Raw genomic sequence first — 24,368 nt, 5'->3', positions numbered from 1 at the left:
AAGACCCTCTCCCTATCTTCTTCTTTCTACAGGATATAAGGCATCTCATTCCACTCCAATCCAATGGCTCGGTGATTATGAGTGCCAGACCAACAGCTACAGTAACTCCAATACCAGCCTTAACTTCTTCAACTGGTTGTCTGACCATAACTTTGCAGGATCTAATAGAATTGCTGAGGTAAGTCCCCTAAGGGCAGTATCAGAAATGGCCTTGGTGGGTTTCCAAGATCCGTGGGGGATGCTGGCTCATTTGTCTTTGTCCATTACCAGATCATCTGTGAGGATCTCTGGCTGAATCCCCTGCAGTACTACCTAAGGATATAAGAGACAAGAAGAGGGAACAGAGAGGCAGACAGGTAAGGATCTCAAGTAGGGTGGTGATGGTGGGGAATAAATGTGTTTTGAAGCTGCTTTCTTCTGGTAGAGGAATAGACAGTAAAAGTAAGTCATAGCGTAACTCCAGGTCAGTAAGTAGTTACCCTATAAGGGATACTATAGTACAAAACTGCTTATGGGAGAGAAAGCTAAACAAGGTAAAGGAGGATGACTGGAATGGACACTTGATGCACGTGATTCATCATCTCCACTTCTTTGAAGCATTATTCCACAGGTATGGGCTCATGCTTTGCTCCTATATTTAGGTTTGGGGCTCTCTTACCTCTATAAAATTTACGAGTCTTTATGGAATTGATCCTATCTTTTTGATTGCCACAGTGTTTTTTTAAAGACTCACATGTACTCATATCGCACAGCCATACAGAGAATTTAGGCAATATTGCATAGATTGTGGAGGACAATTTTAAACTCTGAGGTACAATTTAAAGATATCAAAGTCAGTAAAATGTGGACAGTCCAGGAGGACCAAGATACTTTGACCTAACTACTTAATTTTAATTTTGAGAAATAGCAATTTAAATATCTTTTATGCTTGTGTGTGTTTTCCAGGGATTGCCCCCCTCTCTTGGATCCGGAGAGAGAAAACCATCAAACTTTACTAAAATAGCAGAAGACCACTTCAGATGCAGGAAATAAGTAATCAACCCCCATTCTCTTACAAAATTGAGAAATGAAGAATGAAGCTAGTGGTGGAAAATACAAAGAATGAGTTTGCTTAAACATGGAATGATAATACTAAGTAACAATAAACACCAAGAGGTCCAAAGTATGTATCATTGTGCATATTTGTGCTTCTTTGGAGTGGATTCAATGGGAAAAAAAAAACTCTACTTACTTTGGGCATTTTTATTTCATACCTAGGAAGTAGAAGTCTATGAACTTTCACACGTATAAAGGTGGAGAGAGAGGAAGTAACATACCTTGGAATTCCAGTTGGAAACACAATTTTTCCTACCAAGTCAGTTGTTAGGTAATAGGGGAATAGAAAAGAGTGGCCCATTAATTGTAGGCTTATTATTTTCACAAGGAAAGTGAGAGAAGGTGAAAATAAGGGCTTCATGAGAAAGGGGATCACAGTCCGATAAGACCTAGAATCTGTGCTATGTTGCTTGCATAGAGCTTACCTGATACAGCTATTTCTCATTCAAATTAATGGCAGGATGGAGGAAATGTTAATACTTCATCTTTGAACAAAATGTTTTCCAAATCTATATTAATGCAGACCTCTTGGCATGCTAATAGTTGCACTGCCAGTACCAGCACTGCCAGCATATAGGTGTATACCTTGAGGCAGGGAACGTGGAGAAAGAACATTTCCGTGAGAAAGTGGTAAATGTGCTACTGGATTTCTGGCTTAAGTAACGAAATGAAATGGGGAACTGCATTAAAGAAGTACGTTTCCTTGTGATAGTATCTCAGATGAGTTCCTGTGCTTCTCTCAGACTTTATTTTGGGACAAAAATAGACTCAGGCAGAATGAACTTGGTAAATTCACAAATACATTTATCCTGGTGTACTCTTTACACAACATTCCCAGATGTCGACCCTTTTATATTAGCCCTCTTTTACAGATAGGATTAAACTTTGGTCCAAGCTTCCCATTAGGTGATGCACTCAAAAGTTTAGGATAACTGAGACTCAACATAAGAACATTTCTTCCCCATGAAATACTGAAACTAGTTGACTTCTATTTCCTGAGTGGTTTTTGACTCAAAATCTTTCAAAGACAGGACCTGTCCATTTGGTGACTCTTCCCTTTCCTAGATCATCTGTGTCTTCTGACTCAAGCCCCATTAGTGCAATTTTACTGTAGCAGACCAACCCACACCTTGAAAGCCTCACTAAGAAGGGCAAGCATTTACTTGCTTCATAATATAATAATATGTGGTTACTTCCCAGAAACAGCTCTAATCCATGGATTACACTGAAGAATTGGTGCTGCTGTAGATGGAAGTGGGAGGTTGTTTACCACAGGACTTCCTTGTCATTCCCAGATGAAAGAGTCCTCGTGAGCATCTCTGTCACTGACTTTCCTACACTGACATTGCTGGCTCTGAATAGAACCCACCTTCCCGTTTTTATGGGCAAACTATGGTCTGTGCTACAGCAGCACTATCAAGGTTGAGAGTTTGATATCAGAGTTCACGAAATCTCCCACACTCCTTCAAACGTAGCCACCTTCTGTGTGGGTTTGAAACTTTTCTTGAGGCAGGCAGCTGAAGCTCTCGCAGAGATTCCTGATAGGCTCTAAAGGCTATTCCCATCACCCAACCACACACAGGACTGAAGGAAACTTTTCCAGAGTCATGATTTTTAGACTTCAAGGAACTCTTGTAGCTCCTGCCAACTCACTCACTAGGAACTGGAAAATAAAACAATAATTCCATTAACTGTGCATGTGGAGGATAGGGCAGCAGTCTCGGCTTGGACATAGGAGTATGAACTGGGCCTGTTTCTGAAGATTACATTGTCCTTTCCAGCTAGTCAATTCTCTTGATAAGGTCTTGCCCTTATCAGTATTTGAAGCATAGAGGAAAAGTTGGGACAAACTCCTCTGATCACTTAACATTCTCTGCCAGCACTTTGCTGCCATGGCTCATTTCTGGTCTGGTCTGCCCTGGCATGAAATGCAGGAAATACTACCATGGATGCAGGTAACAAAGTTCTAAAGTACTCTTGTTGACTTTACCCAGTAATGCCATTAGCCATTGATTTGTTCATGATGTACAACCTAGAAAACACAGCTGTTTCCTTCCCAGAGTACAAAAATTTAACTCATTTGCAGTCCAGTTTTTGTAGTGCTTTCACATCAGCCTCAACGTTTAGATATTTGTCTGAGTGCTGTACTACACAATTTCTGTATCTTGTCTTTCACTGAATATCTATGCATCCTAGTCCAAGAGTCCTCTCCCTTCAGGAAAGGTAGCCTACCATTTAATAAGAATTCACACTGAGTGACTCCAAACCGCCCCCTCCCTGCTCCCCGCATCTGTCAAGAACTTGCTATTAATCTCACTCTGCCTTTTCTTCATAATGGTCAGCCTACTCTAAAAATAAATTTTTGATATGCAGAGTAAGAAGCTTTTCACGGGGATTACATCACATAATCCTCAAATAAGCACATTAGGTAGGGTGAGCAGTTAAATCTTAAAAGGTGGAGAATCTCAGAGGCTATGTAACTTGTAATATCACAAACCTAATGAGAGGTAGAGCCAGGAGCTGGATCAGATGGTATGAAACAGAGTCTGAGTGCTTAACTGCAACACTGGGATATCTCATAGAGGGTCCACTCCAGTTGTGAAGAGAAAGGCAGTGAATTAATTTCTAAGAGAATCAGACTATATAATCTGATGTTGCCATCTCACTTAAGAATGGTATTTTTAGGGTGGTTTCAGCTTACAAAATTCTTTGGTTACAACTCTCTCTAGTAGCCTCTACTCTGGCAATGGAATTCCTATTGGGACATTGGTTCCCAAGTGCTATTATTTTCAAGGATGGTACTGGGGAAAATACTTGAAGTTTTGACAAATCTATCTTCCCTCTGCTTCTTGCCTTAGCTTCCTCCCTTTCAGAAAGCCTTGCATATCTCCACTTTGTTCTTTGATAGTGAACTTCATAGGTGAACTCTAGGGGTAATTCTGTTCTTAAATTTCCCCCAGTACCTCCACCTCTTAATTCCATGCTTTTTGCAGACCCCAGGCAATTCCAACAGGATTTATCATTTACACTTAGTAAAATCAATATACTACAGAACACTCATTTATATTTTTACCATACAAAAAAATAAACCTTATCTGGAATGAAACAATCTATAAGAACAGTTTGTTACATAAAATGAAAGTCCTGGCCTTTCTTTTTATGGAAAAGAGTGGCACATCCTTAGAATTGTAAATATGTTTGCCAAGGTGTATGGAGTAGTTCATTGTAGACAGTGTCTTTGTTCCTTTACTACTTTGCTTCTTAGGTCAGAATCCTTTCAGATGAAAGTGTTGTAGCACTAACTCTAATGGATCTTACAGGTGTTCTTTGTTTTTGTGTTCTAATCCTAATTAGTGTCTGGGTCCTTTGCTTTGAACCTGAAAAACTTCATAGGAAAGTTCTTGTAATGTATTTCTGTGAGAAACAATTTCCTCATTTTTTACTTGGGAATTTCTTTATTTTACTTCATTTTGGATAGAGTTTATTTGGATACGGAATTTCTGTATCTTAAAGCACTCTGAATATGGCTAAGAAGAAAGCTGAGAAGTCAACTCTTAATCTTATTGGGTTTCCTTTGTAAATGATGAGACATTTTCGTCTTGGAGCAATCATGACTGTATTTTTGCCTTTAACTTTCAGCAGTTTTTAAAAAAATATTTCTGTTTTTATCTCTTTGCACTTATTCTACTTCAAATTTGATGAGCTTCTTGGATGTCTATTTTTGTTTTCCAAAACATTTGCAAATGTCCATTATTTCTTCTTCTAATATGTTTCTTCTCTTTTTTTTCCCTTATTCACACCTCTCTCCCCTCATTATGCATGTATGCATATGCTTGTATTCTTCTATATCTCTGAGGCTCTCGTTTTTCTTCATCCCTTTATCATTTGGACTGCAAAGTCTATGTCAATCTGTTTATAAGTTCATTAATTCTTCTTTCTCTTCAAACCTACTATTTATTTCCTCTAGTGAATTTTTTAGTATTTTGTACTTTTAAATTCAGTCCTCTTTTAGAAAATTGTATCTTTCTCTATGTTAATAGACACTATTTGATGCAACATTGTCATCATGTCTTTTATTTATTTAATCATGCTTCCCCTTATTAACATGAAAATATTTAAAATGGCTGTGTTCTAGATTTTTTTCCCATTAAATCTGACATCTCGCCACTATGAGAGGAGTTTGTGGATCAGATTTTTTTCCATTGTATATGTAAAGCTTTCTGTCTTTTGCATGCCAGGTAATATTTTTGTTGGATACTGGCCATTTTAAAAAATATAACAACTCTGGGAACTGGTCTCCCCACTGCATTTTGGGGCTAAATGTCATTATTTTCCTATTTATACTGACTGGGTGTATTAATTAATGAACTCTATCCCCCACCACACCCACCCAGGAGTATCCCACTCATGTTACTCTTCAGCTTTATACATGCCCACCATAGACGGTTGATAGTTGCATTATTTGTATACTGTTTCTCTCTTTCCCTGACAAACAACTCTAAAACTCTACAACCTGCTGTCTATATTTTCTCAATATTTTTAAACAAAGTTCTAGGCCTAAATTGCCCTATCAATAAATCCAATCAAATTTGTCTCTTTTGAAGGAATAGCTTTTGATACCCAGTTTAGATATTTACTCTAACATAGGAGAACTTCTCATATTTGTCTTAGTTCTTCCTCTCTCCTGCTTCTATGGCTCTGCCCTTCTTCCCCTCTCCCTCCAATCATGGCTAAATCTGAACCAAGTCCCTTTAGCTTGGTATGGGGACAATGGCATGCCTTTTTTTTTTTTCCCCTGAGTGATGCGGTATCTAAGGTGAGCACTAACTGTACTTCAAGCAGAAGTCTGAGGTTCTCTCACACTAGTTCTTTTGGTATAGAACCTCTCATTAGGTGACTGGGGAATTATCTGGTCTGGGTATCTCAGCACATCATTTAAAATGGAAAACCTCCTATCCACAAATAGGGGATTGGTGGAAAAGGAGCCCCCAACACTTGAGTGTATTTAGCCTCAGTGGCAGTAGATCAAGATCAGAAATTCTGAGGTCTTTTTTCCTTCTTGGAAGAAAGCCCTCTGACTGAGATGGGCAGAGAGGGAGCAGAAACCTGGAATGGAGACTGCCTCTTTGATCTGGGTCGGGAAGGTGGGAATCAAGGATAACAAGTGGCATTGGCTTAAAAGCACATCTCTAGTTGGCACTTGATAATAATTCATTTTGGCCAGGGAGGCTTATCCCTGGGAGCCATGTCCCATGCTAGGGGGAAGGTAGTGTGTTTATCTGCTGAGTTTGGCTTAAAAAGAGGCCACATTTGAGCAATAAGGAGGCCCTCAGGAGGTAACTATTAGGCAACACATAATACTAGGATAAATTTTAATTTCAAAAGACAAGATTCATAAGCACTGTCATCAATATCAGGGGTCCATCAGTGGACAATCCTCCTTCACTACACACCACCCCTGTACTTGGGGCATTCTTGCTGACTCTTTAGGGAATGTAGCAGAACTCCCCAGGATGGGAATTTGATATTCTTTCAGTTTTGTGTGTCTGCAACCGTAAACAAAGTTCCCTCCATCTGCCCCATGTGATCTAAGCCCTCTCTCAATTAGAGGCTTAGTTGGCATCACCATCCCCAAATCCTCAGGATTAGGGAATGAACAGTGGTCTAAAGTAGATGTACAATTATTCTATTTTAGACTTATCGCTATTTTAGCAATATAAGAACTTTTATCATTGATGTGGAGGCAGTGGTCCCTGGAAGTCCTGAGGAGAGGACGAGGGAAAAGTAGGTGTAATATGGGGGCATTTTCAGGACATTGGAATTGTCCTGCTTGGTGTTGCAAGGATGCATATAGGCCCTTATGTATTTTCTCATGACTTACAAAACTGCATGGGACAGAGTGTCAACTATAACATGAACTATAATCCATGGTTAGTGCCAGTGCTTCAAAATGTGTTCATCAATGGTAACAAGTGCACCACCTTAATGAAGGATGTTGTTAATGTGGGAAAGTGTGGGAGGGGGAGGAAGGGAGGCATATGGGAATGCCCTGTATTTCTTTTTTTTTTTTTTTTTAAAGATTTATTTTTATTTATTTATTTCCCCTCCCCTCCCCCGGTTGTCTGTTTTCTGTGTCTTTTTGCTGCGTCTTGTTTCTTGTTTCTTTGTCCACTTCTGTTGTCGGCAGCGGCACGGGAAGTGTGGGCGGCGCCATTCCTGGGCAGGCTGCTCCCTCCTTCGCGCTGGGCGGCTCTCCTTATGGGTGCACTCCTTGCGCGTGGGGCTCCCCTACGCGGGGGACACCCTGCGTGTCGCGGCACTCCTTGCGCGCATCAGCACTGTGCATGGGCCAGCTCCACACGGGTCAAGGAGGCCCGGGGCTTGAACCGCGGGCCTCCCATGTGGTAGATGGACGCCCTAACCACTGGGCCAAAGTCCGTTTCCCGCCCTGTATTTCTTATGTAACAATTTATGTAATCTAAAGTTTCTTTAAAATCAAAATTTTTTAAAAAAAGCACATCTCTAGTCTTCTTACAGAAAGTTAGTAGATTTTTGAGTAGATATTTCTGTATTTTCTGTTTGCCCTTAAGCCTGATTCCAGCAGATGATTGTTTTTAAATTATTTTTTACTAATATCAGTAGATAGCAAGGTACGAGAAGTCTTCAATGACATAGGTCTCGATGAGCTGTTCTCTTTAAAATGCATTTTCTCAGTCTCTAGTGCCTGTGTTGTTCTCTCTTTCTGTGTGTGATTTTCTGTGTCATTCTCTCTCTTCATCTACACTTTATGAAGTCTTTCATTAATGACTGTGTTTATTTGCACATTAAGTATCTCCAGAACTTTCTCTCTGTATCTCAGATTTTTTTTGTGACAAATTTCTGCATGTGTGTATGTCTTCAGAGTAGAGGCAGGGGCTGGAATGTGACAAAAACTGTGGTCTGTAGGATGATGACTTGAAAGGCTGTATTATGAGAGAAAATTCTGTCACTTGTGATGGAAAGCTTTTGTTGTTCTCTTAAGATTTATTTTATTCATTTATTCTGCCCCTTCTATGCTTACCTTCACTCTCTGCTGTCTGTGCCCATTTTCTGTGTGCACTCTCTGTCACTGTTTCTCTTTAGGCACCAGCAGGAACTAAACCCAGGACCTCCCATGTGGTTGGCAGGAGCTCAGTCATTTGAGCCACATCTCCTTCTGTGATGGGAGGCCTTTTAAAAAATTCCAAGACTGCCTATAAGTGCAAGTAGGAGAATTGCATCCACCATCCATGTGGAATCTAAGCTCCCTCTTGATACAGAGGTGGAGTGGACATAACCTTCCCAGGGTCCACAGGCTGGAGGAATAGAGTATGGGTTAGAGTGAACTTACTGATATTCTACTATGGAACTATTGTGATTAATAATGGAAGAAATTGTACCATTGATGTGGAGAAAGTGGCCACGGTAGCTGCTGAGGGTAGGAAGAGGGAAGAAGAGATATGATGTGGGGGCATTTTCAGGACTTGGAGTTGTCCTGCGTCGTACTGAAGGGACAGATGCTGGACATCGTATGTCCTGCCATGGCCTACTGGGTGGACTGGGGGAGAATGTAAACTACAATGTAAACCATTATCCATGTGGTGCAGCAGTGCTCCAAGATGTATTCACTAAATGCAATGAATGTCCGGTGATGATGAAAGAGATTGTTGATGTGGGAGGAATGAAGTGAGGGGAGGTGGGGGGTATGCGGGGACCTCTTGTATTTTTTTAATGCTGCGGTAGTTGCTGAGGGCGGGGACAGGGAAGAAGAGGTGTGATGTGGGAGTATTTTCTTTACTTGGACTTATTATAATGAAATTGCAGGGTCAGATGCTGGATATTATATGTCCTGCCATAATCCTCTGACTGGACTGGGGGAGAGTGTATTCTATAAGTAAACTCTAAATCCATACAGCCACTGTTTCCACATCAATGATACAATTTCTGCCATTAGCAATAGTTTTATAGTAGAATATACCGGTAAGGCCACTCTAGTCCATATTTTATTCCGCCATCCTGTGGACCCTGGGATGTTGATGTCCACTCCATCTCAATATCGAGAGGGAGTTTAGATCCCTCATGGCTCATGTATGTGATTCTCCTGTTTGCAGTTGTAGGCACTCTCACTTCACTGCTGTGGTGGTTGACCCTCTCCACCCCCTGTTAGCTGATCTGGGGAAGTCCAAGAAAACCGAGAGTAGGTGTTGCAACTCCACTGAGGCGCAGGGCCCAGGGTGCACCTGGCCAGTCCCGAGATTCAAGTCTCTTACTTATACACCAACCCAGCACCAACCACAGATTCAGTAAAAGTGCGCGAAGAGGCATGTGTTGAAAAAGGTCACATCTGAGTCCAAGTCCATCACACTCAGGAGCACCAATTCCAAAGTACAGCTCACTGATAAGGCACTGAACTCCAGAGCCATCTGCCATGACTTTAGAACCTGTGTGTCTCCATAGCCCTCAGGAGCACCAGTACCTGAGTTGCATCTACTTTGGCTGTCTCTGGGATCATGCTGAGATGAGCAGTAAGTGCGACTCCTTTGCTGACCTTCCGACTCTTCTTGAAGTATCTTAACCATGTAAACTCATTTGTCTTTACCATGTTCCCCTATTTTTCAAGGTTTTTTCCTAGTTGCATCTCCAGCTGGTGATTGGGAGTAATCCCTGGATACCAGGCAGGCTGATCTGCGGGAGTCATGTCCCATGCTGGGGGGGAAGGTAACGCATTCACATGCTGAGTTTGGCTTAGAGAGTGGGAGGTAACTCTTAGGCACACTGCAGCTCTAGGCCTAGTTGGAATTTCAGACACACAGGCTCATAAGCATAGTCATTAGCATCAAGGGCTCATCACTGGACCATCCTTCCTCACTGGTCTTTGCCCTTGCACCTGGGGGATTGTTGCTGTTCCACTGGGGAATATGGCAGAGCTCCCCTGGCTACAAACTCAGCAATCCCTCAGTTGTCGTTTTTAACTCTACTGTGAACTTGCCCAATGAGTATCGGAACATTTTTATATACCCTATCTACATGCCCTGGAGAACACCCTCTCAACCATGTGTCCACCATCAAAAATACGCCGCACCCGTGTTCCTCTCCCACCATAGTTCTACCTCTCAAAAATGAAGGCTAATATATTGCCAAATTCAATTACTAGGAAAATGAAATAGTAATGTTAGGTTTAAAGGTTAGAAATAGAATACATATTAATTTAGAAAAACTAAAGTAAAGCTAAAAAATAAATTGGGGTATTAAAAAATGAAAAATGTCATAAAACTTTGTTTTTGACATTTTGCCTTTTATCACTGTAGTAGGTGTTGCCTTATATGTACAGTGGCTGGTAATTTCTTTCATTCCTTCCTCAGTGTCTACATCCTTTTATTTTAACTTTTTAATTTTTTCTTCAAAAATGTATTAGATCAATTTAAATCAATATACAATATAGGAGACTCGCATTTATCCAAAATCAAACCCTTTTACCTCCTCCCCAGCAATGATATTTTTACATGTTCATGTTTTATTGGCCGCAGCTGATGTACTGATATTGAAACATAGCTACCAAACATGTTGCATTTTGGTTTATATTATGGTTTATATTTTAGACTGTGTACTTTTCTAAATTTTTAGCTACATTATGTTTTACATTATGGTTTACATTTTAGACTACACACTTTTATACATTTTTGGTAAAATTTAACATGTCCTATATCCATCATTGCACAGTCTTGTGGAACACTTCCAGTGCCACCCAGTTACCCCTGCTTCCATCTATTCTGTTTCTCTCTGCACCTCCCCTCAGGGCCCACATTGACAACCAAGCTTCACTACTTGGGTACTAGGTTCACAGATATGTGTAGCAAATGCTGAGGGCTTGATGTACTAGACTGTCCTCCCATATTGGGAGGGACCAATTCTCTCTCTCTCTTTTTTTAAGATTTATTTATTTATTTCTCTCCCCTCCCTACTGCCCTCCCTCCGCCTGTTGTCTGTTCTCTGTGTCTATTTGCTGCATCTTCTTCTTTGTCTGCATCTGTTGTCAGTAGCACAGGAATCTTTCTTTTTTGTTGCATCATCTTGTTGTGTCAGCTTGCCATGTGTACGGTGCCATTCTTGAGCAGGCTGCACTTTCTTTTGCACTGGGTGACTCTCCTTATGAGGCACACTCCTTGCACGTGCGGTTCCCCTACGCGGGGGACAATTCTGCGTGGCTTGGCACTCCTTGCGCGCATCAGCACTGCACATAGGCCAGCTCCACATGGGTCAAGGAGGCCCGGGGTTTGAACCGCAGACCTCCCATGTGGTAGACGGACACCCTAACCACTGAGCCAAGTCCACCACCACCAATTCTCTCTTGAGACACCCTTCCCTCTGTTTAGAAGATCAGGCCTCCCCAGGATGGGGGTACACCTTCTCACACATGGTATGGGTCTCCACCCAGTGCTGTAACACACAATGACAAGATGAGCGCTCACACCCTCCCTAGAAGTCTGCCCTTGTGCCAGATGCCCCCTTAAAGTACCATAAACAAGTAACCATTCCTTATTAGATTTGCCAAAGACCTATCTCAACATTATAGTTTCAACCATATATCCTGTAATCTCCCATTTCCATCTATTTCCCCAACCCTCCCCCAGGTACTTTGGCCATCTGACCCATCTTGCCAACCCTAGCCCCATCAAGTCTGCAAAGGCCTACCCAATAGTAACCTTATGCCCCCACCTTATCCATTCCCTGTACAACTTCTTACCTCCATGTAATCATAGATTTCACCCATGTAGGCATCAGCTCACAAACTTCTTCTCCCCACAATTTCCTGTAAGCCTATCATCCAGCCTCTTGCTGTCTGAGACAGCTTGGTTTACTAATTTAATATTAGAGAATTCATGCAGTATTTGTCTTTCAATGCCTGGCTTGCTTCACTCAACATAATGTCTTCAGGATTCATCCACCTTATCCCATGTGTTTGTATTGTATTCCTTCTTACAGCTCAGTAGTATTCCAAGGTATGTATATACCTTACTTTGTTCACCCTTTCATCTGGTGATGGGCGTTTGGGTTGATTTCAACTTTTGGCAATAGTGAATAATGCTGCTATGAACATTGGGGTGCCTATATCACCCTTGTTTTCAGTTGTGTCCTTCTTTTCAGTTCTTCTGGATATATACCCAGGAGTGGAATTGCTGGGTCATGTGGTAAATCTACAGCTAGTTTTTTTGAGGAACTGCCAAACTGTTCTCCAGAATGGCTGGATCCCTCTGTGTTCCCACCAGCAGTGGATGAGGGTTCCTATTCTTTCCTATCCTCTCCAACACTTGTAGTTTTCTGTTTTTTGTAATAGCCGGCAGTACAAGTTGTGATAGATCGTATCTCATTGTACTTTTGATTTGCATTTCCGTAATAGCTAGTGATTTTGAGCATCTTTTCATGTGCTTTCTAGCCATTTGTATTTGTTCTTTGGAGAAGTATCTGTTCAAATCTCTTGCTCATTTTTTAAATGGATTGTTTGTCTTTATATTTTTGAAATACAGGATTTCTTTATATATGCAGGGTATTAGTCTCCTACCAAGTATATGGTTACCAAATATTTTCTCCCATTGGATAGCCTGTCTTTTCATTTTCTTTTCAAACTCTTTGGAGGTGCAAAAGGCTTTAATTTTGAGGTGGCCCCATTTATCTATTTGTTCTTTGCTGCTTATGCTCTGGCTGTGAAGTTCATGAAGCCATTCCCAATTACAGGGTTTTGTAGATGCCTCCCTACATTGTTTTCCGAGGTCTTTATGGTCTTGGCTCTTATATTTAGGTTCTTAATCCATCTAGTGGATTTTTGTGGAAGGTGTGAGATCGTAATCCTCTTTCATTTTTTTTGCATGTGGATATCCAGTTCTCCAAGCACCATTTGTTGAAGAGGCCCTCTCTCCCAGATGAATGGGCTTGGTGGCCTTGTTAAATATTAGATGAATGTGTATGTGAAGATCTATATCAGAACTCTCAATTCAGTTCCATTGGCCAATATGTCTACCCTTGTGCCAATACCATGCAGTTTTGACCACTGTTGCTTTATAGTATATTTTAAAGTTAGATAGTGTGATTGCTCCAATTTCATTTCTCTTTTTCAATATGCCTTTGGTTACTTGGGGCCTCTTTGTTTTCCAAATAAATTCAATAGTTAGTTTTTCTAGTTCATTAAATAATGCTGTGATGATTTTTATTGCTATTGTATTAAATCTGTAGATTAGTTTGGGTAGGATAGCTGTCTTAATGATATTTAGTCTTCCTATCCATGAACAGGGAGTATTCTTCCAATTACTTAAGACTTCTTTGATTTCCTTTAACAGTATTGTGTAGGTTTCTGTGTATAAGTCTTTTACCTCTTTAGTTAAATTTATTTCTAGGTACTTGATTTTTTAATTTACTATTGTAAATGGTAGTTGTTTCTTCAGTTTCCTCTCAGATGGCTCATTACTGGAGTTCAGAAATGCTCCTGATTTTTGCATATCGATCTTATAATCTGTGACTTGACTAAACTCATTTATAAGTTCTGAAAGTTTTGTTGCAGATTTCTCAGTGCTTTCTAGGTATAGGATCGTGTTGTCTGCAAAAAGTGAAATTTTGACTTTGTCCTTTCCTATTTGGATGAATTTTGTATCTGGTCTTGCCTCAGTGCTTGAGCAAGTACTTCTAGCACAATGTTAAATAGGAGGGCTAATAGTGGGCCTCTTTTTCTTGTGGCTGATTTTAGAAGGAAAGATTTTAGGATTTCATCATTGTAAATGATGTCAGCTGTGAGTTTTTCATTACCACCCTTTATCATGTTCAGAAAGTTTCCATCTATTCCTATCTTTTGCAGTGCTTTCATCAAGAAAAGGTGCTGTATTTTGTCAAATGTTTTTCCGTGTCTATAGATATGATCATGGGGTTCTTATCCTTTGATCCTTTGATCTGTTTATGTGGTGTGTTACATAGATTGATTTTCTTATGCTGAACCATCCTTGAACACAGGGATGAGATCCACTTGGTCATGTTGTATAATTCATTTAATGTGTTGTTGAACATGATTAGCAAGTATTTTGTTGAGGTTTTCGCATCTAGATCATTAGAGAGATTGGTGTGTAATTTCCTTTCTTGTGGTGTCTTTGATGGGCTTTGGTATTATGTTAATTTTGGCATCATAGATGAGTTAGGCAACATTCTTTCTATTTTGATTTTTTGAAAGGGTTTGAGCAAGAAAGGTATTAGTTCATTCCGGCATGTTCAATAGAATTCAACTGTGAAGCCATCAGGCCCAGGTCTCTTCCTAGACAGGAGGTTTTAAGTGACTGTTTCTATCTCTTTTACTTGTGATTGGATTGTTGAAATCAGCAATTCCTTCTTTTGTCAATGTAGGCTGCTTATGTGTTTCTAGGAATTTCTCCATTTCCTCTAAATTGTCCTTCTTGTTGGCATACAGTTTTTCAAAGGATCCTCTTATGATAGTCTGTATTTCTGTGAGGTCAATGGTGATATCCCCATTTTTGTTTCTTATTTTGTGTATTTGCATCTTCTCTCTTTTTTTCCTTCTTAGTCTAGCTAAGGGTTTGTCAATTTTATTGATCTTCTCAAAGATCCAGCTCTTTGTTTTGTTCATTTTTTCTAGTGCTTTCTCATTTTCTATTTCATTTATTTCTGCTCTGATCTTTGTTCTTTCTTTCTTCTTCCTTTCGGGGTGGTATTTCATTTATTTGTTTATTTTTTCTAATTTATCTATATGTGCAGTTAGGTCTTCAGTTTTAGCTCTTTCTTTTGTTTTGATGTATGAAAGTTTATCTATGAATTTCCCTCTCAGAACAGCCGTTTCTGCATCCCATAAGTTTTGATAAGCCGTGTTGTGATTTTCATTAGTTTCGATGTAGTTACTGATTTCTTTTGAGATTTCTTCCCTCACCCACTGTTTGTCTAAGAGTGTGTTGCTTAACTTCCATTTCTTGGTGACTAATCTGGGTCTATGGCCCTTTCAGAGTTCCAGTTTCCTTCTGCTGTGGTCAGAGAAATTATTTTGTATGATTCAATCTTTCTGAATTCATTGAGATTTTCTCTATGGCTTAGCATATGGTCTGTCTTGGAGAATGATCCATGGGTGTTTGAGAAGAATGTATATCCTGCTGTATTTGGGTGGTATGTTCTGTAAATGTCTGTTAGGTTCAGCTCCTCTAATACATTGCTCAAAGTCTTTGTTTCTTTATTGAGTCTCTGTTGAGATGTTCTGTCCAATGGTGATAGTGGTGTATTAAATTCCCCCACTATAATCGTGGAGTCATCTACTCCTCCACTTAGTTTTTCCAGTGTTTGCCTCATATATTTGGAGGCACCCTGCTTAGGAGCATAAATGTTTATGATTGTTCTTTCTTCTTGTAAGTTTATCCCTTTCACTAATATGTAGTGTCCATGCTTTGTCTCACTGAACGGTTTTTCTTTTAAAGTCTATTTTGTCTGATTTTAACATAGCTACACCTGCCTTTTTTTGGTTTACTATTTGCTTGTAAGATTGTATTCCAGTCATTCCCCTTCAACCTCCTTGAATCCCTGGGTCTACGATGGGTTTCTTCTAGAGAGCATATAGGTGGGTCATATTGCCTTATCCATTCTGCCAGTCCTGGTGCCTTGACAGGTGAGTTTAATCCATTGACATTCAGTGTTATTACTCTCAAGGGAATTACTTATATTTTCTATATATTCTTTGGATTTGTGTATGTCATATGTTGTTGTATTTTCTTCTTCTCTTTCTGTATTTTCAGTTGTTCTAACAGTCTCCTACAACTCTTTCTCTCCTATTTTTTCTTTCATCCTGCAGAACTCCCTTCAGTGTTTCTTGAAGGACAAGTTTCTTATTGGCGTACTCTCTTAGTTTCTGTCTCTCTGTGAATATTTTGAACTATTGGTCATTTCTGAATGCCATCTGTGCTGGATAGAGTATTCTTGGGTGGAAAAAAATTTTTTTTCACAATGTCATACCACTGCCTTCTTGCCCCTGTGGTTGCAGATGAGAAATCAACACTTAGTCTTATTGAGCTTCCCTTGAATGTGATGTTTCTCTTTTCTCTTGCTGCCTTTAATATTTTCTCTTTGTCTTGAGCATTGGATGATTTGACAACTATATGTCTTTGAGTAGGCTTGTTGGAACTTATGCTTTTTGGGGTGTGTTGTGCTTCCTGGACATGTCCTTCCATCTCCCTCAGTAGATTCGGGAAGTTTTCAGTCATTATTTCCTCAATACCCCCCTGTGTCCTTTTCCTTCTCTTCTTCTTCTGGGATGCCTGTCAGGCATGAGTTTGTGCATTTTGTGTTGTCATTCAGGTCCCTACGTCCCTGCTGTATTGTTTCTGTCTTTTTATCTATCACTTCTACAATCTGTTTGATTTCAGGTGTCCTGTCTTCCACATCACTAACTCTTTCCTCTGCCTCTTCAAATCTGCTGTTACTTGCCAAGAGTGTGTTTTTGATTTCTTGGATTGTGCCATTCATCACCGTTATATCCATTATCATTTTGCATAGGTTTACAATTTCCTCTGCTTGCTCTCCGGGTGTTTTCTTAATACCCTTAGTCTCTTGCTTCACTTCATTAAATCGGCCCATGATATTTATTTTGAGATTTTTGATTAGTTGTTTGATGTTCTGCTCCTTTTCCTGGTTTTTAGTTTGTTCATTGGATTAGGCCATGTTTTCCTGATTATTGGTGTGGTTTGTAATTTCTCTCTCTCTCTCTTAAATGTTTCATTCAAAAAATATAAGAGGTCCGCATATACTCCCCTCCCCATTCACACCACTCCTTTCACATCAACAATCTCTTTCATCATTGTGGGACATTCATTGCTTTTGGTGAATACTTTTTGGAGCACTGCTGCACCACATGGATAGTGGTTTACATTGTAGTTTGCATTGTAGTTTACATTCTCCCCCAGTCTACCCAGTGGGCCATGGCAGGACATACAATGACCAGCATCTGTCCCTTCAGTACGATGCAGGACAACTCCAAGTCCTGAAAATGCCCCCACATCGTATCTCTTCTTCCCTCTCCCTACCCTCAGCAGCTACTGTGGCCACTTTCTCCACATCAATGGTACAATTTCTTCCATTACTAATCACAATAGTTCCAAAGTAGAATATCAGTAAGTCCACTCTATTCCATACAGTACTCCTCCAGGCTGTGGACCCTGGGATGGTTATATCCACTCTGCCTCTTTATCAAGAGGGGGCTTAGATTCCACATGGTGATGGATGCAGTTCTCCTGTTTGCAATTGTAGGCACTTTTGACTCCCTGGTGTGGTAGTTGACCTTCTTCACCTGCCTGTTAGCTGGCCAGGGTAAGTTCAATAAACCAGAGGGTAGGAGTTGGAAGTGTGCTGCTGACCGGGGCCTGGCTGCCACATGGACAGTCCAGAGATTCAGGTCTCCTGAATAAACACCAACCCCAGGGTCAACCACAGGTCCATTAAAAGTGACAAAAGAGACATGTGTAGAAAGGTCACATCTGAGTCCAACTCCATCACACACAGGAACAAAAACTCCAAAGTGGGACCCTCTGACCTGGCACTGAACTCCAGAGCCATCTGCCATGACCGTAGAAGCTGTGGGTCTCTGTAGCCCTCAGGAGAACCAGTACCTGGGCTTGTATCTACTTTGGCTGTGTCTGCAGCCCTGCTGTGGTGTGCATAAGTGTGACCCCTCTGATGTTACTGTCAGGTCATCCTTTTATGTTGATGGAGTTGCTCAGTTAGTTAGCTTCTCTGTCTAGTCGTGGGGTTTATTTAGGTGCTTTTGTGTGTGTGTGTGTTAAGTCTTCGTTCTTATTCTATTTCTTTGTTGTTGTCTAAGTTCTCTTTATTGGGGCCAGGGAATGCAATAGAAGTAAGAAAAATATATATATAATAGTCATATTGGTAGTAAATGTAGGCAGAAGAATTATGTGACAACTATGAGAATGAATATTAAACTCATGTAACCTGGGTAGATTTATAACAATAAAAATGTGGAGAACGCACAATAAGGTGGGAAACTGAACATGGAGAATATTGTATCAATTAGAAAGCCAGTGCTGTCAGGAGAGAGGGAAAGAGAAAAGAAAGGAAAATAGCATAAAGAGTGAATAAAAGATTGAAACCAGAATAGAGGTGTTAGAAATAAAAGTCAGAAACATTTGGGCTAAACAAGGAGAGGTGGAATGTGTGAGAAAAAACAGAAGATGGAAGATAAGATAGATATAAAGGAAAGGGGATAGTTAGCATTGGTAGCTAAAATCAGCATGCATAGAAAAGAGGATCTAAAGGATGAGGAAACACAACAAACAACAAACACTGCCTGCAGCACTTAATAGGAAAAAAGAAAAAGAAAAAAAGGAAGAAAAGGGGAAAGAGTGAAAAACAGTGTGTGTGGGGGGGGTGGATAAAAGGAAGGAGAAACAAGAAAACAAACAAACAAAATAGACCAGACAAGGCCTCAAGCAAGGAGCCCTCTTTGCAATTGAATAAACTGCTCAGGGGGAAAGAGTGTAGACTACAATGTAGACCACTGTTCATGTGGTGCAGCAGTGCTCCGAAATGTATTCGCCAGGTACAGTGAATGTGCCACGATGATGGAAGAGGTTGCTGATGTGGAAGGAGTGGGGTTTTGGGGGGTTGGGGAGTATATGGGGACCTCATATTTTTTTTAATGTAACATTTAAAAGAAAATAAAGAAGAAGAAGAAAAAGAATCTGTCCTTTCTCTTTCCCCCTTCCTCACTTCACTCCCTCCCAGGGCAGCAGGAAGCCCATGTGAGAGCTCGCCTCTGAAATTCAGATGGGATCCTGGTGAAACATCTCACCACAGATCATGACACTTCATCTCTTTGAGAGAGCCCACCCCTTGCTGGGAGCTCTAAATATGCTTTTAGAAGCCTACCAAGCATGTCCTACTGGATCCCTCCCTTAGGTGTGTTGCATAGTTCTAGTTCATTGCCTGATTCCACCTTCTCCCAAGCCAATTTTCCCTATCCCAGGGCATTTAGGTAATTTGGGCCACCTCAGCAGATTCACCTCTCATCTCTTCTTAGCATCTCCACAAGCCAGCTGTCATGCTCCTCATGGCAGAAGGGAAAAGAATGTACCTAAGCTTTTCCTGTATTTTGCTATTCCTTTAATCAATATTGAATATCCACTCTTCATTTTTCAAATATTTACCTTAACACTTTATATTTAGCCTTGTCTTGGCGCCAAGAACTAAATGTTTAGAGGACCCATTTCCTAAGTTATTTATTTTTCATTACCATTTAAAGTTTTATTTATGTAAAGTGGAGAACAGTAATTGACTGATTAATTCCCTTCCCCACCTTTGGTCTTTTTCTAAACGTTTTTGTTTACCTATTTTTTATATCAATGTTACAGGTTACTCAGTTAACACAAGACTACCACTACAATAACCACAAATATGCTCTAGTCAGTAGTTACATTCCCCCTTCACTTTTGTTCATTTTTTAATCTTGATGGGGCAATGCTAGTTCTGACTGGCTCAAGCTGAGGAGGGATATAGATATTACGGGGAAGTGGAAAGGAATTGTTTTGCTTGCAGTTGAAGATAATCCTTGCCTTCAGGAAGAAGCTGGTCCATTTTCACCATTTTATTAGTTGACAAGGGCAATGCTGAAGAATGGGAGAGTGGGAGTTTGACCATATACCTGCTAGGTTGAAGGGCTCAACTGGCATAGAAACAGACTGAAGGCTTTAAGACTCTCAGAAAAATACTTACAAGTAAATTGAAGATTATAGCTTCAAATAAAAGAAGAATCATGATTAGGTGATTTATAAATGGTAGAACTATGTGATACAGATGAAGTAGCTTGTCTTACTTTTCCAGATAGAGCCCCTGGAGGAGGTGTTGATTGTAAACATATGGCTTGCTTTTGGTGTCTAGCCCTTGGGAAAACTTTAGTTTGAGTTTTTCTTTACATGGCACTCTGTGAAATCTACCTGACACCTGCATAAGCGTAACTCCTAGAATGATCTCCTGGCTCACTTTGATATCTCTTAGCCATAAAAACTCTGTTTTATTCAGTGTTTCCCCATTTTGGCCTAGGTCTTTTTCCAAATGCATTGCTGATTAATGCTTGGTAATCTCTCCATGCCAGGGAGGCTCATGTCTGGGACTCATGACCCATCCTGGGGGGGCAGGTAGGGACTGTATTAATGGAATGCAGCTTAGAGAAAGGCCATACTTGAGCAAGTAGGTGTTCAAGAGGCAACCCCTACTCATTAATTATATTTAGGCATTGCTTAGTATAGGAATAAGATTCATAGGTACAAGCATTAAGATTGAGGGGTTGGCTTATTAACCTGTTTTCTTTTACTAGGCAGTTGTATATATTCCAGAGCTTTTAGCCATGTTATTTGAGAAAATAGCAGGTATTTCCCAGGTGGGAAGTTAATATTTTTTAAGGTACTGTGAGGGCAGTAACCTTGTGGCAAGGAAAGGCCTCTCTTCAGAAAGCATACCCATGACAAAAATGGAAACATTTATATCCCACAGAAGTATGTACCTATATAAAGTTCAAGATGTTCAAAGGCCCTGTCCATTGAGACACTTGACCTTGCTCCATGTTTACCTTTTTCCAAGGGTTATGTTAATTGACATGTAGAACCTAATTGATATAATTGCCTTGCTTCTCATGTACACTTCTCCTAGCTCATCTTTTTTTCCCCTGAAGATGAAGCTTTGACCTGCAGCTGGCCACATGCACTTTCAAATAAGCCTCAGAGTAAAATATTGTAACTGACAAGGAAATGTGCTTGTTTCTGTGTCATGGAAAATTATTCTATAAGAATTAAAAATACAATATTTCTGTTCACCCACCCTATTGTCAACAGTTAACATTGGTGGTACCTTTGTTACAATTGATGTGAGAATGTTAAAAATATTACTGCTACTATAGCCCATATTTTGCTTTAGGTGTATTTTTCCATATATACCACCCTATTATTAACACACCGTATCGGTGGCATATTTAAGAACATTCTTACATTTTTATTATTAAGCACAGTCATCCACAACAGGGTTCACTGTGTTATACAATCCATGGTTTGTCCTCCAGCTTTCCTTCTAATTACAGCCACAACCCAAAACTTCTCCTGTCAACCACGTTCACACAAATACTTCATCACTGGTAATTACACTCACAATAACATGCTACCATCTCCTCTGTCCTTTTCCAAACAGTTTCTATCAACCTACTTATAAACTCTGAAGCAGCTAAGCATCAGCTCCCATTCTCTACCTCCATTCTATCTCCTGGAAACCTATCGTCTAGGTTCTATATCTAATAATACATGACAATTAGTTCACTCATCATAAGGTCTTTGAGGTTCATCCATGTTATATGTGTCAGTACTTCATTCCTCCTTATATCTGAATAATATTCCATTGTATAAATATATACTACATTTTGTTTACCCATTCATCTCTTGATAGACACTTGGGTTTCTTCCCTCTTTTGGCAATTGTGAATAATGCTTCTATGAACGTCCGTGTGCTAATAGCTTCCTGAGGAAATGCCAAACTGTCTTTCACAGCAGCTGAATCTTTTTGCAATCCAAATCTTTTTGCATTCACTGCTGAGTGAATGAGTGTTCCTATTTTTCCATATCGTCTCATACATTTTTAGGTTTCTCTTTTTTTTTTTAAGGTGGCCAGTCGAGTAGGTAAAATATGATCTCTCTTTGTGGTTTTAATTTGCACTTTCCTGATAGCTACTGATGTTGAACATCATTTCTGAGTGTTTTTCAGCCATTTGTATTTCCTCTTTGGGGCTACTGACTTTACATTGTAGAGCTGTAGGATTTCTAGGTATATTCTGAATAAATTTTTATCGGGTATGTGGTTTCCAAATATTTTCTCCCATTTAGTGGATTGTCTTTTCACTTTCTTAAACTCCTTCGAAGCACAAGTGTTTAATTTTGAGGAGGTCCCATTTATCTCCTTTTGCTATCATCACTTACGTGTTGAGTGTAAATTCTAGGAAACCATTAATGACGGAAAAATCTCAACGATGCTTTCTTACAACTTTTTTCTAGGCGTTTTATGGGTCTGGCTCTTAAATTTATGTCCATTTTGATGCATATTGGATTAATTTTTATAGGGTATGAAATAGGTTTCCTCTTTCATTCTTTTGCATATGGATGTGCAGTTCTCCCCACATCACTCATTGAAGAGACTATTCTGTCCTAGTTTAGTGACCTTGGAAGTCTTACAAAATATCAGTTAGCCATAGATGGGAGGGTCTCTTTCTGAATTCTCAGTTCAACTCCATTCATCAGTGTATCTACTTTTATGCCAATACGATGCTGTTCTGACCACTGTAGATTTGTAATACGCTTTAAAGTAAATAGTAGGAATCTTCCAACTTCATTGTACATCAAGATGTTTTTGGCTCTCAGGGGCTCCTTACACTTCCAGTCAAATTTGATAATTGGGTTTTGATTTCTGCAAAAAAAGGCCACTGCAATTTTATTGTGATTTTTATTGTGATTTCAAACTTGATAATTGGGTTTTGAGTTCTGAAAAAAAAAAAAAGGTCATTGGAATTTTTATTGTGATTTCATTGACTCTTTAAATCAATTTGGGTAGAATTAACATCTCAATAATTTTTGGTCTTCGAATCTGTGAACATACAATGTCCTTCCATTTATTTAGGCCTTCTTTTAACAATGTTGTGCAGTTTTCTGTGTACAAGTCTTTTACATCATTGGTTTACATTTATTCCTATATATTTGCTTCTTTTTCTAATATAACTGGAATTTTTTCTTGATTTTCTCCACAGATTGCTCATGACTAGTGTATAGAAACACCACTAATTTTTGCATGTAAATCTTCTAGCCTGCTGCTTCGCTGATCTTGTAGCCTTGTTGTTGATTTTAGTTTTGTCATTGTGATTGTGGCTTTGTGCTGTCATTGTAGTGTTGGTATTTGACTTTGTGTTGTCGTTGAAGCTTGGTGTCCATTTAGCTTTTTTTTTTGCTTTTAAAAATTTATTTTTTAAATTGTATTTTGTTGCAGATACATAGAACAAAAAAGTGTTACATTAAATAATGTAAGAGGTTCCCATATACCGCACCCCCCCCCACCTCTCCTCCCACATTAACAACCTCTGTCACCATTGTGGCACATTCATTGCATTTGGTGAATACATTTTGGAGTACTACTGCACCGTGTGGATTATAGTTTACATTGTAGTTTACAGTCTCCCTGAGTACATGCAGTGGGTTACGGTAGGGTATATAATGTCCAGGATCTGTCCAAGCAGTATCCTTTAGGACAACTCCAAGTCCCGAAAATGCCCCCACATCTCCTCTCTTCTTGCCTTTACCTGCCCTCAGCAACTACCATGGCCACTTTCTCCAGATCAATGCTACAGTTTCTGCCATTACCAGCTGCAGTAGTTCTGCAGTAGAATACCAGTAAGTCCACTCTAATCCATATTTTACTCCTTCATCCTGTGGACCCTGGGAAGGTGATGTTCATTCCATCTCTATATTTAGCTTTGTGTTGTCATCATAGCTGTTGTTTCTAATAGCTTTGTTGTTGATTTTTGAGAATTTCTATATATACGGGATTATGTCATTTGCAAGTAGAGAAAGTTTTATTTATTCCTTTCCAATTTGGATGACTTTTCCTTCCCTAACTTCTCTACTAAGAACTTCTAACACAATATTAAGTAAGAGTGGGGACAAAGGACATATTTGTCTTGTTCCAAATATTATTTCATTACTGAATGTGATGTGGGTTTTGAGTGTTTCATATAAGTACTTTATCACATCATATCTATGTCTGTGTTTCAAAGTGATTTTACTAAGAGAGAATGCTGGGTTTTTAAAACACTTTTCTGCATTGACAGAGTTGATCATGTAATTTTACCCCTTCAATTTGTTAATGTAGTATATTACATTAATTGTTTTACTTGTAGATGTAAGACCCATTTGATGATTATGTTTAATTCATTTAATATACTATCGGATTTGATCTGCAAGTATTTTTGCATATAAATTCGTTAGAGAAATTGTAGTTTTCTTTTCTTATTGCATCTTTATCTGACTTTGGTTTTAGAGTGATGTTGCCTTCAGAGAATGAGTTAGGTTAAGTCTTCTCTTGTCATTATTTTTGAAGAGTTTGATCAGAATTGGTATTCTTTTTGGAATGATTAATAGAAATTATCTGTGAATCCATCTGGACCTGGACTCTTCTTTTCTGGGAGGTGTGAT

At 39.5% G+C, this 24,368-nt stretch overlaps 1 long non-coding RNA gene across 1 annotated transcript; it reads left to right on the top strand.

Annotated features, from left to right (window-relative positions):
- The first annotated feature begins 12 nt into the window (after nt 1-12).
- Nucleotides 13-1,169, top strand: LOC139438364 (uncharacterized). The gene is made up of 3 exons (XR_011648044.1): nt 13-178; nt 271-356; nt 946-1,169. It is a non-coding gene; the product is annotated as an uncharacterized lncRNA (long non-coding RNA).
- The last annotated feature ends 23,199 nt before the right edge of the window (nt 1,170-24,368 follow it).

The sequence above is a fragment of the Dasypus novemcinctus genome, chromosome Y (assembly GCF_030445035.2).
Source record: "Dasypus novemcinctus isolate mDasNov1 chromosome Y, mDasNov1.1.hap2, whole genome shotgun sequence".
Lineage (NCBI taxonomy): Eukaryota > Metazoa > Chordata > Mammalia > Cingulata > Dasypodidae > Dasypus > Dasypus novemcinctus.
The sequence above is the reverse complement of the archived record's forward strand: the minus strand, read 5'-3'. Positions and strand labels throughout refer to the sequence as shown.